Source organism: Misgurnus anguillicaudatus, chromosome 14, assembly GCF_027580225.2.
Source record: "Misgurnus anguillicaudatus chromosome 14, ASM2758022v2, whole genome shotgun sequence".
Lineage (NCBI taxonomy): Eukaryota > Metazoa > Chordata > Actinopteri > Cypriniformes > Cobitidae > Misgurnus > Misgurnus anguillicaudatus.
The window spans coordinates 10,185,571-10,201,500 of NC_073350.2; the positions used below are offsets into that span (position 1 = coordinate 10,185,571).

Below are 15,930 nucleotides of genomic sequence, written 5' to 3' on the forward strand. Positions count from 1 at the left end.
CTAGTGGATTATCGCAGCGCCAGCTTGATAGGTCGAGAAAATATACCAACAAAGTCACATGGTGACATAGGCTGAGCCCTAAGCAATAAATAGCCAACCAGCTCAGCCTTCTGCCTCTTTTGCTTTCTCGCTTGTTGTGATAGGTCGTTTTTCGCGCGTCAAGTGCAGCTTACCTGAGCAGCGAATTTTTTTGTCCTTGCAAGCTGTGACAGCGAGCTATTTGGAGTCTTTTCTTCTTTGCATCGATCGGTGAGTCGTGGGTTTATTACATTCGGTCTCTCTCAACACTTTGTGCCTCTCGGTGCCGTCCGGTGGCTAGTGTTTTCTTGTTCTACGGGCGTTTTGTATGACGGTTCCCCGTCATCGTTACATCTTTACATCTGACGGATATACAGGTTTTCGAGGCTCTCTGTGTTAGCTCCCGGCGGCTATTGTTTTTTACTACGGGCTTTTTAGTGACGGTTCCCCGTCATTTTTTATTTTCAGACGGATTTGTGTGACTGCTCGTGCCTCTCGGTTCTATCCGGGGGCTAAGAGTTTTTTCTACGGACGGTTATAACGACGTTCCCCATAATTTTTGGTTTCGTTTTGTAACTGCTCGGGCCTCTTGGTGCTATCCGACGGCCGGTGTTTTTCAATAGTTATGGTTTCCCATTAACCCCTTACAGCTCTCGGTATTACCCGGTGATTTTTTCGTTAGTTCTCATTGGTTTTTTATACAGAGCTTTCACTTCAAGACCTCGTTTTTTTCAGGGGTCTTTTTTGCCACGGTTTTATGTTAGCGGTTCCCTGCTAACATTTGTCACTGACTTGAAATTATTTATCCCTCATTTTCTTTTTTGGGGAAAGTTATGGCACATAGCTCTATTGCCACGGTTATTCCCTTAACATGTAAGCTGTGCCCTAACACACTCCTGCCTGACGACGGCCACGACGTATGTCTGTCATGTTTGGGATTGCAGCATTTAAAGGAGGCTATCACGAACCCGTGTCTGCACTGTAGTCTCCTGCCCATGTCAGAGAGACGGCTTAGGCTGGCCGAACTGGACCCTAAATCTACAGTCAGACTTAAAAGGAGTCGCAGTCAGCCAAACGGAAAGGGAAACGCAGTGCATCGGCGGCTGCCGGTGCCCCTCCAGCTAAGAAGAAGGCTAATGTTACAGATAGCGAGCAGCCAGAGGATGCCTCTCTTTCTAAAACGGTTGCTGTACTTTCGTCTGAGATGTTGGAAATAAAGCGCCTTCTCCAGACGTTACAGCCCGTGATACCTGCATCACCTGCTACCATTTCACAGGAGGATGAGGAGGATTCCAATTCCATTAATCCTATGGTTCTTGAACATCTGGGCTCATCTTCCCCTTCACATCACTCAGATTTCGATGTGCTCTCCACAAGTGCATCTGATGCACTGTTTCAGGATATGGCCGTGGTAGATGCTACTGCACAATCTCCCATCCTGGAGAACGCAGCCTCTTCAGTAGCTGGGGGCTCTAGTGGGGAATCAGCTCATACAGGGCAGACTATGTCCTCCACAGATAACACTGTGGCCGTGCTTCAGATGGCAGTCGCACGCCTAGGGCTGGATGAATCGCCAACTCAGCCAGCACAGTCCAGCGTCTTTTTAAGACAGACTGCAGCCGGATCCAGCTTCGCTATGCCACCTTGCAAGGACTTCATTGCAGAGTTTTCCAACTCCCTTACGAGTTCTAATGCTTCGAAAAGGCAACCAAGGACAGCCCGTACTCTGGCATCTATGGTTGGGGCAGATACTATTGGAGTTGGCCGTGCTCCGGAGATCGAACAGGCGGTCGCTGCCCTAGTGGTGTCACCCGATGAGGCCCTTCGAGGCAATGTGTGATGCCCCAGTGCCCAGTGTGGCCGCACCGACTCGTTACTTAAGAAGGCATACGAGTCTACTGCATATATAACCCGGGCAGAGAACACCATTTGTCAATTACTCCTTGCCACTACTAACACTCTCGAGTCATCTAAACCTGACCCCTCGGTCTCGCAGTTTCTTCAAACTGCACTTTTGGCTATGGGCCAAGACTGCCTGAAGACTGCAAGAAGACATTACGTGACCTTCCAATTGTTCCTGGTCACCTGTTCGGACCTACTGTTCCAGAGCTTCTGGAAAAGAGGTTAAAACAATTGACCCAGCGTAATCCCGTCTTTAAAGTGCCAGGCCCTCAGGCTCGTCCTCGTTTTCCGACCCAGGATCAGAGGTTCCGCCAGCGTCCTAACCCACAACCTCAAGGGTCACAGAGGCCCCGTGCTGCTGAGGACACTCGAGGTTTTCGTCCACAGCAACAGCAGTTTTCAGGGGGTCCACATCAGCGCCCCCCCACAGCCGTTAAAGGGCGCACTCACAAAGCTTGAAACCATCGGGCCGGTGGTCGACCGTTTCTCAGATACACAGCTGTCGTACTGGAGGGAGACGACTGTAGATCCCTGGGTTCAGAACACGTTAAGCAAGGGGTATGCTCTACAGTTTCGACGCCGGCCCCCACGTTTTTCCAGGATCGTTCAGACGGTCATAAAAGATCCGGCACGTTCAGTGGCCCTCTCTCTGGAAATTTGTTCTCTTCTGGAGAAAGGAGCCATAGAAAGAGTTCATCCCTGTGTTCAAAGGGACGGTTTTTATTCAACATACTTCCTCGTAGCAAAAAACAAACAAGTTCCTGAAACATCTGCCCTTTCGAATGTTGCGGGCAGCCGACGTTCTTCGGTCTGTCAGGAAGGGGGATTGGTTCACAAGCATCGACTTGAAGGATGCTTATTTTCACGTGCCGATTGCTCCTCAGCACAGAAAATCTCTCAGATTCAGTTTCAAAAACCAGGCCTACCAGTTCAGGGTCCTTCCTTTTGGCCTGTCTCTGGCCCCCCGAGTGTTTACGAGATGCATGTCGGCAGCCCTACATCCCATGTGGTCCAAAGGGATGCGGATCCTGCCTTACTTGGACGACTGGCTGCTGTGTGCAGGCACAAGCTGGCAGGCTGTACAAGACACCAGCCTACTTCTGATGCATGTTCAAAGGCTAGGCCTTGTCGTCAACGAGGCGAAGAGTCATCTAAGTCCAGTGCAGAGAATCACTTACATTGGAATGACGTTGGATTCCTGCGCAATGTCGGCCACCCTCTCACAGGCCAGGGTGGACAATATTCTACAGCTGCTTGCTCGTTTCCGGCTGGGAGCGAGCTTAAGATACAAGACTGTTTTACAGCTCATGGGGATGCTGACTGCTGCTACTCCGATTATCCCACTCGGCTTGCTCCACCTCAGACCTCTCCAACGGTGGAACAACAGTCTTTGTTTGAGCCCTGCCAGACATCTTCATCGTCTGATTGTTGTCTCACGCAGTTGTATGCTGGCGTTGACACAGTGGAATCGTCTGGATTTTCTGATGTCAGGTGTTCCTCTAGGAGTCATTCCTTCCCGTCGAGAGGTGGTCACAACCGATGCTTCTCTGCTCGGTTGGGGAGCATCGTGGAACCACAGGGGTGTTTGCGGACGCTGGTCCCCAACCCGGTCCAAGGATCATATAAATCTTCTGGAACTACGGGCAGTTTTTCTGGCTCTGCAGCATTTCTTACCAGTTCTGGCAGGCCGACATGTCCTCATCCGGTCAGACAACACCTCAACAGTGTTTCACTTGAACCATCAGGGTGGGACGAGGTCCCTCGAGTCCCTGAATCTTACCCGCAGGATACTCACCTGGGCGCTCCCTCGAATAGCTTCTTTGAGGGCGGTTCATCTTCCAGGGTTGCAAAATCAGGTAGCGGATGCTCTCTCCAGGGACGTTCTACATCCGGGGGAATGGAGGCTCCACCCGGATGTGGTGCGGATGATATGGCAGCGTTTCGGGGGGGCAGAGGTGGATCTTTTTGCAACAGAGGCGAACACTCATTGTCGCTGGTGGTTCGCGAGAGTAGAGACATCTAGCCCATTGGGACAGGATGCTCTATCCCAGGAGTGGCCAAGCCGGCTGCTTTATGCCTTTCCTCCGCTTCCACTTCTGTGGGAAACACTACACAGGATAGCGCTGGGAAATCACACTGTGTTGCTTGTGGCACCCCGTTGGCCAGCCAGGCCTTGGTTCCCTTTGCTTCTCTCCATGCTGGTGGGCAGACCATGGCAGCTTCCGCTTCGGAGGGATCTGTTGTCTCAAATGGACGGAGCTGTTTGGCACCCCAATCCGGACCGTCTACAACTTTGGGTTTGGCCTCTGGGTCGGACTGTCCTTAAGCTAATCTGGAACCTGCTGTCGTCCAGACTATTACTAATGCTAGAGCAGCATCTACACGTCAGCTTTATGCCGCACGTTGGAAGCTCTTCTCCTCATGGTGTGAGGAGCGAGGTTTTGATCCGGTATGTTGTGATGTTCCAAACGTTCTTAGTTTTTTACAACACGTTCTGGATTCAGGCAAAGCAGCCTCCACGTTGAAGGTGTATGTTGCGGCCGTCTCTGCGCATCATGGACCAGTTAATGATTGTTCACTTGGTTCCCACACCCTCGTGTGTAGTTTTCTGAAAGGGGCTAGGCGGCTGAGGCCCGCTCGTAGTCCCCGTTTTCCTGGATGGGACTTACAGCTTGTTCTGGATTTTATCTGTCTGCCACCGTTTGAACCCCTGCAGACAGCTGATCTGAGATGGCTATCTTTGAAGACTGCTTTTTTGTTGGCAATGGCCTCTGCTAAGCGTGTGGATGAGTTACAGGCTTTGTCCATTAGTGACTTATGCATGCGTTGGTTGCCAGAGGATTCCGGTGTTGTTCTCTGGCCGAATCCTTCTTTTCTACCTAAAGTCCTGCTCCCGCAGTTCATTAACCAGTCTATCACTTTGGCGTCTTTTCTGCCCACGCCACAGTCGGACGGGTCGTCTAGTCATCTTTTATGTCCCGTGCGGGCCCTGAAACGTTATGTGTCTGCTACCGTTCACCTTAGGCGAACGGATCAGCTCTTTGTTTGTTATGGCGGCGTGCGGAAAGGGGCCGCCATATCGAAACAACGATTGTCAAATTGGATTGTGGAGGTTATTACTATGGCGTACAAGCATGCTAAAAGACCTTTGCCAGGCAGTGTCGCTTGTCATTCCACTAGGGCGGTGTCTACGTCTTGGGCTGCCTTCAGGGGTGTATCTATGGCGGATATCTGCACAGCTGCTACTTGGTCTTCTCCTTGTACCTTTGCCCGTTTCTACAAGATCAACGTTGTTGCCCCTCATGCTGTCTGTTCTGCGGTCCTCCGAGGACAACCTTGATTTTAGGTGGGTGGCATTCCTCATGACTATGTTGGTAGGAGTCATCCACTAGTGCTTTTGCATCGCCTCTGGCGGTCAGGAGGAATGAAACAGAACGCTAGTTACGTATGTAACTGTGGTTCTGTGAATTCCGGATGACCGCCAGAGTTCTTTGTCATGCGGAATGCGCGAGACAGGCGTTCATGAGGCAGAAGGCTGAGCTGGTTGGCTATTTATTGCTCAGGGCTCAGCCTATGTCACCATGTGACTTTGTTGGTATATTTTCTCGACCTATCTAGCTGGCGCTGCGATAATCCACTAGTGATTTTGCACCGCCTCTGGCGGTCATCCGGAATTCACAGAACCACAGTTACATACGTAACTAGCATTTTATGTTAACATGTTAAAGAAATGGCATCCACGTCAACCTTCAGTGCAACCAGAAGATGCTGATGTTGCCATGTTGGTAAGAGCTGTGCAAGAAGAAGAGGAAGTGGATGAACAATACTTACCCACATGTCTAAGTGACAAGCCATCTTCAAGCGAATGGAGCAGTCCCATAGTGTTGGTGCCAAAGAAAGATGGTACTCTACGGTTCTGCTTGGATTTCAGAAAGTTGAACAGCATTAGTAAGTTTGATCCCTACCCAATACCACGAGTGTATGAACTAGTGGAGAGACTGGGAAAGGCAATGTACCTGATGTAAACAAGGAGGAAACACCAGGGGAAGTGGCGTGCCAGGGGAGCTGAGTGTAAAAGGACTCTGGGAGGAAAGGTACCATCTACCCAGGGGCACTCAGGCTGGTATTGGATTCCACCTCACTACTGGATTTCTACAAATTCCTCTAGCAAGCTAGTGCCGACGTGGGCAGGCTTAGCACGGACTACTTTGTTACAAGGACATTATAATGCACAGGTGCGAAAGGATACCCACTTCATGGACAATGGCTGACGGTAACTTTTAAAGGTCTAGTTCCTTCCCCGAGGCAGTAAGCTAAGGGGAGGACTATGTGACACCGTCACACAAGAAACACGTAGTACCGCTCATTTTATACATTATATTGTGGTTTTATGTATATTTGAGTTTTAAATAGGTTTCACATGTTTTCTCAGCCATTTTATTCCATTTTATTCCTTTTGCGATTTTATGTGTTAATGTATTGTATTTTGTTTGGGCTACTTGTCATGTGAGTAATCACATGACAGGAAACCAATGTCAGTATAAAAGGAAGCAGCAGAAGCACATTGGTAGCATATCCTAAAGCTAATCCACTGCTGGATTGTGGAGTTTCTTTCTATGTGGACTTACCCTTCCAGACACCTTTTGTGGATTACACTTCTATTGTATATACACCAGAGAACACCTGGACTTTTAGCACACTTGGACTTTTAGATTGTTTTAGGTTTGGTTTTTATATTCGTTTCTTTTAACAGTCTTGAGTTTTAGTGTGTTGTTTTAAGTATATTGTGTTTGTAAATACACTTATTTAAGTTGACTACACTTGTTTGTCTCATCATTTTAACTCTTTTAATCTCACACAGTTAACCCTCTGGGGTCTAAGGGGTTTTTAGGGCCCTGGAGAAGTTTTGACATGCACTGACATTTGTGCTTTTTTCAGTTGCTTAAAAACATAATAATGGCAAAAGTCTTATAACACTGTGTTCAGCACAAACTGGGCTACCATATTATATGATCAACATGTATGTACATGTTTGTATTTTTGAGAGAAAAATGTTTATGCGTGGTTTTTGAAAAAGCTAAATTTTTAAGTGACTGATATAAGTCCAAAAAAACCCATACTAAACATGTTTTCCCAAGACTTTTCAAAACAGGATCTAGTAGTCTAGAGTTTTTTCTTTAAAATTATGTGAAAATCATTCTGCTTGCTCATTTACATTAGACAATATATTGATTTACGATTTCAAAGTCACTTTTTGGTTAGGAAGGCAATATGCAAGGAGGCTGGAAGCTCTTAAATAATCTGTGATTGACAGCTGAAGAACAAAACACTTGCATAATGAGCCTTTAGGCAGTAAGACGACGCCTTGTTACGTGTTTGTTTGTGAAAGCAACACAAAAGAAATGCCTTCCCATGCGTGATCCTGCGTTAAATACACTTACTGTGCAGAGATATACGCGAACAAACAGGGTTTTAGATGTGTTTAGATGCGTTTTAATACAAAAGTGCGTCAAATATGAGGCATTGTGTGTTTGTGTGTGCGTTTGGCCGTCGACCGCGTCTGACGGAAACACAAAGAAAACATAAGCGCCTGGAGATAACTTGTATTTACAGGCAAGAGAGCGTCTTTTATAATTTTACCACAAAGCGCGTCAAATATGAGGCATTATGTGTTTTTGTGTGCGTTTGGACATTCATCCCGTCACACTGACGAAGTACACACTCGCGTCTGTTTTGAGATAACTATATGCGCGAGTAAACAAGTAGATGTGATGTTTGCAATGGCACCTTTTATAAGAATAACACAAAGCGCGTCAAATATGAGGCTTTGTGTGTGCGTTTGGACATCGAGTCACTGACGAAGCACACACACTCGCGTCTGTTTGGAGATAACTTTAGGCGCGAGTAAACAAGTAGATGTGATGTTTTACAATCGCATATTTTATAATGATACCACAAAGCGCGTCAAATATGAGGTATCGTGTGTTTGTGTGTGCGTTTGGACGTCGATCACGTCTGTTTGATGAAGCACACACACTCGCGTCTGGAGATAACTTCAGTTACAGTCTGAGTCAGTAAACAAGTAGATGTCATGTTTCCAACACTCGGATTAAAACTCAACACATCACTGAATGGCTACAGAGACGGAGTCTCCATTGACTGGGGTTGACTAATGAATATGGATGATCTCTGCTCTTCTCTTCAATGGAGCGGGGCGTGGCTCATTATAGATAATGCAGGAACACGAGAAAGACGGTACATCTCCCTCTTCTAACACAGTTAACAACGAATTACAATATTTGTTTTCGATTTCACTTACATCTTCCAAAAGCAGACATTCCAAGCATTATGTAGACATGTATCTTTTGTTATTATGACAAGTATTCGTTAAGTTACAGTTAATTTTTCTGACGTGTTTCCGAAAGGACTTCACTGAGGGAGAGAGAACAAAACATGCATCATGTTTATTTTCTTAATTTTGCGAAAAGCACAACATTCTGTTTTTATTGGGAGTGGATAGAAAAAAAAAACTAGACACTTTAACGTTTTAAATGATGTATAAATCATATCTGTATGTCCAAAATCAGCAGAGTTATCTAACTCTCTTTGCGGAGTGATTGAAAAAAAAAGGGTTTGCGGCGCCCGCGCCGCCGTCGACCCCAGAGTGTTAATCTGACCCCTTTTATCTATTTGTGACTACCGATAAGGCTGATTGTTACAACATCGTGACAGACGAATTGGGAATCCCTACCAAAGCGCCACTGAAGCTGACCCTTCCAGTGCCTGCGTAAACCCTCTGACTCTCCTTTTTAGGGAGACACAAATGGGGTTGGAGCAGAGGCCGGTCACTACTTGTTCCTTAATCCACGATAGTGAACTAGGCCAACTGGAAAGCTAACTCGTCAGGCGAAACTAAGAGTACCTGTGGAAAAGAGTACCTTCTAGGGCAGGGCTATTCAATTGGCGGCCCACGGGCCAAACCCGGCCCCCAAGGTAATTTGATCCGGCCCTTTATGTAATCTCTAGAATACATTTAGTTAGTTAGACAACAGGCCCTACAGTTACGAATTGATGCGCGTGCGTCTGTTTCATACAGCATTAGCTGCAGAGCACGAGTCACATGACTGATGCTGAGACGGACGAGAGCAAGATATACAGCCCACAACTCGAGGCAATTTATAGGCCAGTGCAGCTGGAGTGATGTCCAGACCCCTGAGGCTGCAAGCCCATCTTACGTAGCCCCCCAACCTGTGGTAGAGGCATCTGTGCACACAATGGCATGCCTGAAGACTTATCTCAGTGGTACACCTGCCCTGAGAAATGCTGGGTCTGACCACAGTTAAAGTGTGGCAGCATGACGGTGTAATTGTTACCCTAAGTAAACGTCTCAGGTTACATATGTAGGGAACAAGACACTGCATCGCCATAGCAACGCTTTGGGGAACACCTCGGCGTGACTGATCTGAAGCACGTGTAAAACATAAACAATGATGAGATAATTAGATACTGAGCGGGATGCTGTGTGGACCAGGGTTACAAGGCGGCATCCCATACAAACACACTCACTACCAAGTGCCGAAGCAAGTGCCTACAGGGATGCAGGGAGTATGGCATGGAGACGCAGCGTCTCGTTCCCTTCTCAGGGAACCAGGGTTATATACGTAACCTGAGACGTTCCCTTTCAAAGAACTCGAGCTGCGTCGCCATAGCAACACTTTGGGGAACGAGATGCCCACGCTTCCATAAACCCAAATTCCTGTAGCGTGTATAATTGAAAACAGTCAAGGCAAAAAAAACTGGGACCCTAAAGAGGGGTCTAGGTCTAAATCATAAAACCTGACGAAGGTGAGCGGTGAAGATCAACCGCCGCATCACATACGTCCAGGAGTGAAGCTCCTGACCCTAAGGCCTTAGAGGCAGCCATACCCCGGGTAGAGTGGGCTCTCACAGCGACAGGTGAGGGTATACCCTGATGTTTATAAGCCAGTGAGATAGCATCCACTATCCATCTGCTCAAAGTCTGCTTGGTCGCCAGTAAACCTTCTCTGGGTGAACCAAAGCACACAAATAGCTGCTCGGACTTCCACTGAGCAGTCCTGTGAACGTATGTGTCCAGTGCTCGCACAGAACACACCAAATTCAGCTTTTCCTGGTCCACACTCCTGAATGGGGTAGGACAAAGGGCCTGCAGAACGAACCATGGCCCTCTGCACATTGTTCAGCACCTTGGTAATATAACATGGCCTTGGGTGTAGGAAAGCCTTAGCCATCCCTGGTGCAAACTCAAGACATGTAGGGGATACCGACAGGGCCTGAAGGTCTCCCACTCGCTTTAAGGAAGTAATAGCCAGAAGGAACACAGTCTTAAAGGTCAGAAACCTGGCGAAGTCTCAAGTGGCTCAAACGGAGCCAACGAGAGCCCTTCCAGTATGACCACTAGGTCCCAAGTGGGCACCCTGGAGCAACTAACAGGTTGCAACCTGCGAGTCCCAAGAAGGAAGCGAGCCACTAATGGGTGTCTACCCACTGACGAGCCTTCCACAGGAGTATGGTAGGCAGAAACTGCTGCCACATAAACCTTAAGGGTGGAAGGAGTTAATCCATCAGAGAAACGCTCCTGCAGAAACCTCAGCACCACGTCGACGGGGCAGTTGACTGGGTCTGTCAGATGAGCTGAGCACCAAGAGGTGAAAGTTTTCCACTTAACTGTTTCACCGCCAGCATTTTTTAAAAAAGTTCTTCAAATATATAAACATACAATATACCAAATGAAAGAACAGACCCTCTGCTTTCAAACAAAAAAAAACCGTTTCATCCTACCTTTAGTAGTTCTTTTGTAATCAGCTTTTGAATATGGGTAGATTTCTGCAAAAACACCACATTTTGAGCAAAACGCAGAGATAATTCCATTTTTCTGACTGACTTTTCATAGAGATCCCATTCAGAGCGATCTTTAAAACATACACGGACATGCAGCAGCTTGTCATAGGGCAATACTTCTGGTTTTAAAAAGTTGCGGAAGGGCGCCACCTGGTGGATAATAGCGGTATTGCGGAAAGACGGAAAATCTCGTCATTGGCGGGGAAGCGTTTTCTCTTAATTGACGAGATATCTCGTCAATGGCGGGGAAAGAGTTAAGGGAATAAAGTTTCCTTGTGGAGGGAGCTCTGGAGTTAAGAATGGTCTCCACAACCTCAGCTGGGAGACCTGAGTCTATGAGCCTGGCCCCCTCAGCGACCAGACCCACAGTTTCCACATCTCTGGACGGGGGTGGAAGACTGCACCCCCTACTTGAGACAGAAGGTCCCTCCTGATAGGAATCTCCCACGGGTGGCTTTCCAGAAGTGACATGAGGTCTAAGAACCATACTTGGGCTGGCCAGAAGGGGGCTACTAATAAGAGCTGGACCCTGTCCTGGCGAACTCTCTCCAGAACTCCCGGGATCAACGTGACCAGGGGGAAGGCATACAGACATAGTTTGGCCACGTCTGCACCATGGCATCCAAACCCAGTGGAGCCGGATGCCTCAGGGAGAACCACAGAGGGCAATGTGTGGTGTACTGGGATGCAAACAGATCTACCTCTGCACGTCCAAATACTGTCCAGATGTGGTTCACCACCTGTAGACCTCCTTGGTGATTTATGTAAGAGACCACAAATGTGTTGTATGTCCGAACAAGAAAATGATGACCCCTCAGGTCTGAAAGGAAATGCCCGAGTCCAAACCATACTGCCATCATTTACAGGCAATTAATGTGCCATAGCCGATGATGTGGTTTCCAGCGATTTTGACCCTGACGGCCTTTCATAATCGCACCCCAACCTGTGAGAGACGCGTCTGTTGTCATTGTCACATGCCGACAACGCGCTCCCAGCACAGGATCTTGGGACAAAAACACTGGCTTTTTCCACATCACCAGAGCATGCAGACAACGGTGCGTGACTTTGATCATATGAAAGGGGTTCCCCTTCGAGGAAAAGCCCTTCGTCTTTAGCCACCACTGTAGAGGTCTCATGTGCAGCAGACCAGTGGGGATAACACTGGACGCGGTTGCCATAAGACCTAGCAGTCTCTGAAACTGCTTCACCACGCACAGCAGGCCCAGCTTTAACACTCTCGTGGCTGTTATGATGGCATCAATATGTGCAGGCAAAAGCTGCACCTGCATTGTCGTGGCATCCCAAATCACACTCAAATAAGTGGTTCTCTGAACAGGAGAAAGCACACTCTTTTTGGTATTGAGCAAGAACAACATCTCAATGCTGAAATGCTATCTGTTCTGACTCCGCCAGAACGAGCCAATCGTCTATATAATTTAATATGCGAACGCAGGGGGGTTAAAGCTGCATCCACATATTTTGTGAATGTGTGGGGTGATAACGCCAGGCAGAATGGAAGAACCCGATACTGGTATGCTGTGCCCTGATACGCAAACCTCAGGAATTTCCTGTGTTGGTGAAGGATGGAAATGTGGAAATACGCATCTTTGAGGTCTATGGTGACAAACCAGTTGCCCGACCTTATTTGTTTGACAATGTGCTTTAGTGTCAACATTTTGAATTTTAACCGCATAACTGGGCGGTTTAATTCTCTGAGATCCAGAATGGGACGTAACCCGCCATCCTTCTTTGGGACAATAAAATAGTTGCTGTAGAACCCTGTGTCTCTCTCGTGTGGAGGAATAGTCTCTACAGCCCCCTTGCACAAGAGTGAGTTTACTTCTTGTTCTAGAATTAGAGCCTGCTCGGGTCGCACCTCTATGGGCAGCACGCCAGAAAACCGAGGTGGGTGACATTGAAACTGAATAGCATACCCATGCTCGATTGTGCGTATTACCCATTTTGATACATTGGGCAGCTTTTCCAATGCTGCAATGTAATTTACCAAAGGAACCAGTCGCTCGAGACTGGTCTCTGGTGTGCTTTGAGTACTTTGTGTAATGTAGACCACTCTGCCCTGCCGCACTACGTGGGGTAGAGCTGGTGTCATGATGCGCAGGGGGCACCAAGACACATCGGGCACCATAGACTGAGGTGCATACCACTCTGCCCCGGCAGGGGGAGCCCCCGCTATGTCTGATACTAGGATTGCTTCTTCGCCGAAGCCTTCCTCGCTTGTATGACGTGTCTCAGATCCGGAGCACGAGACAATACACTTTGTTTCTGACGATCTCTGTATGAGTAACTACAGGATGGTTGGGGCAGTGCACGCCCAACAGGCTCATAGCGATCTCGATGAGGGAGACATCTTCTAAAAGCCGCAGCCTGTCTCTGCGTCTCCTGGAATCTCTCGACCACGGAATTAACAACGTTGCCGAAGAGACCCGAGGGACAAATCTGGGCATCCATGAGCCACCAGCATGAGTGCAGTCACCGTTCTGCCTCAACAGAAGCAGGACCGGAGCCGTGAGGGGCGCGAGCCTGAGCACCCTTCTCGAAGAGTGAGAGGCGAGAAAACAACACGTGCATGGGAAGCTGTTCACAATGCACACAGTCAGATCCCTCAAGACCAAACTGTGCATTCTGCGCTCCAAGGCATTTAACACAGAGGCTGTGTGTGTCCGTGATGTAACACAGACAGGGAGGTACGCACAACTTAAACTTCTTTGACATACTTCAGATAGTGTTAAACATACACGCAGTCACTTGCTGAGGCACTAAAAGCGAGTGTGTTTGTATGGGATGCCTTCTTATACCGCATGGCATCACGGTCAGTATCCAATTATCTCATCATTGTTTATGTTTTACACGTGCTTCAGATCAGTCATGCCAAGGCATTCCCCAAAGCGTTGCTATGGCAACGCAGCTCGAGTTCCTTGAAAAGGAACCGCTGAGCCACACTCTCCTTGGGACTCGGTCATAAAGCCAATGCTGAAGCGGTCCCATATGGAGCAGACCGAGCAGTGTCACAGCCGCCGCTACTGCCATATGGCCCAGGAGCCTCTGAAATTGTTCATAGTGGGACCGCTGTCTTGTCTTTGAACGTATCCAAGCAAGTCAGAATGGACTGGACACGCACATCCGTTAGACGTGCTGTTAGACCGACCGAGTCCAGTTCTTTACCGAGAAAAGAGATCCTTTGCACGGGCAGTTTGCTCTTCTCTCAGTTGACCTGAAGACCGAGACAGGCAAGGTGTTTGAGCACACCAGGGACGTCGTTAGGCCTATTTTAGGGGGGCTGAAGCTACCCCAAAATGTTCCTAAGCCCCCCTAAATGATTATAAGAACAGTAAAATTTGATTTATCAAAAACCGTTTCCTCATTAATATTTAGACTCAACAAATGTTATATATCCAGCTACAAAAAAACATCTGACAAGTCGGACAGAATACGCTAGATGTCGAACGTCAAGTGACCAAACCGGAAAACGGCGATCGCTTCCGGTTGCCTGTATTAGTGATGGGTCGTTCGCGAACGAGCGGCTCTAAGAGCTGATTCTTTGTAGCGAACGAGCAGAGCCGAATCTTCAGACGCATGCAGGGGAGCCGGCTCTTCTAAGGGAGCCGAGCCAGAAGAGCCGAATCTATGAAAAGAGCCGGACTGCCATCACTAAAATGTAGAGCCAGCGCTTGAACCGAAAGAGCCGAATCAATGGAAAGAGCCGGACTGCCCATCACTAATACACACGCTAGTACGCACGCTAATGGTAAAATAAAGATTGGTAAGTGTCGTGATATGGAGGAGTGAAATTGTAAGTTGTTTTTAATTACCTGCTGGCTGCTTACCTTTAGCTACGTTTTCTTGAGGTAAAGGAATGGGAATATTTTGGTTTGCTATGTCATGAAAAACTTTAGTCTTGCACAAGCAAAATACAAGAAATTGTTAACTTAGCAATCTAATCACAACTCTTTATTCTTTGCCAACAATATAGGCCTAATAATCTTTAAAATAAAATATCTCTAAAATAAAATATCTCTAAAAGAGGCATATTCAACAGTATCAATCCCCCCATTGTTGTCACTGAAAACTAAATGTCATCATAGGGTCCCTGTTAATGCAATACTGTTGTATCCTTCAATTCATTGAGCAGATGAGATGGATATTAGAAAATATTTTAGGAGAGAGAAAGAGAAGCAGCTGCAGGAGATTGGCAGGCCAGTTGATTCTGAGGGAGCCGGACCCGGTGTGATTGAGGTCAGTAATGGTCTATAGGTCTAAGGATAGTTTTTCTTTTCTTTTCTTGAATTTCTTATAACAATAAGCATTTGTTGGCAGGTCTAGGCACTATGCATATACACTAAATTTTTTTTCATTATATTTATTTATGCTAGCTATATTCTAACTAGGCCTGAGATAGGCCTAGGCCTATTTTAATCATATAATGTGATAAATTAAATATTAAATACGTAGATGTTACCTAAAAGTAGGCTAAAGATAAGTAAATGCCCACACTCTCCACAGATACACATGTGAAACAAAAATGAAAGCAGTCATACAGTATATTATACAGTAATCATTACTCCAAATCTTTTATTCCTTCCGCCATCAGGTTATTGTATTTATACAGTATCCACTTTAAAAAGGATCCATATCAATAGCTTACCTGGTAAAATACTGCCTTTTTGTTGTTGATTTATATTATACATTGTATTCATTTGGCAGAATAAATCATCTTTAATTGAGAAATGCTCAAACCTGTGTGTTGTCAAATATCACTATGACTTTAAAACTCTAGTTCTTGGGTTAAACTGTATGCAAGTCAAACAAAATTGCACTCTGATTGAACCTATCCACCATAGCATTCTGTGTGTGGACAACTTAATATAGAAATTAGATATAGTATGCTATTACTTTATCATACAGTTACAAAAGCATACAGATAGCATTTAAGTCATTGCTTAGAGAATAACTAATCAGGAGCAAAGTCTGGCCTAAATTCCCCCATGCAGCTTTGATGTGTCTAAAAGCTAACATTGCAGTAACTTTTATTTAACCGAGTAGAAATGGAAGACGAGGATATGTCTGTCATGTTTTACTTGTTAACATCTTGGTTTCTTGACTGGTTGTTGA

General features: G+C 46.8%; 1 protein-coding gene and 1 long non-coding RNA gene across 2 annotated transcripts in view; one reads left to right on the forward strand and one right to left on the reverse strand.

Moving 5' to 3' along the window:
* The window catches only part of LOC129427289 (protein NLRC3), a 90,455-nt gene that overhangs the window by 24,177 nt on the left and 50,348 nt on the right, over nucleotides 1-15,930 (reverse strand). The window lies entirely within an intron of this gene.
* On the forward strand, nucleotides 14,072-15,546 carry LOC141369449 (uncharacterized). Its single transcript, XR_012373150.1, has 2 exons — nucleotides 14,072-14,581; nucleotides 14,951-15,546. It is a non-coding gene; the product is annotated as an uncharacterized lncRNA (long non-coding RNA).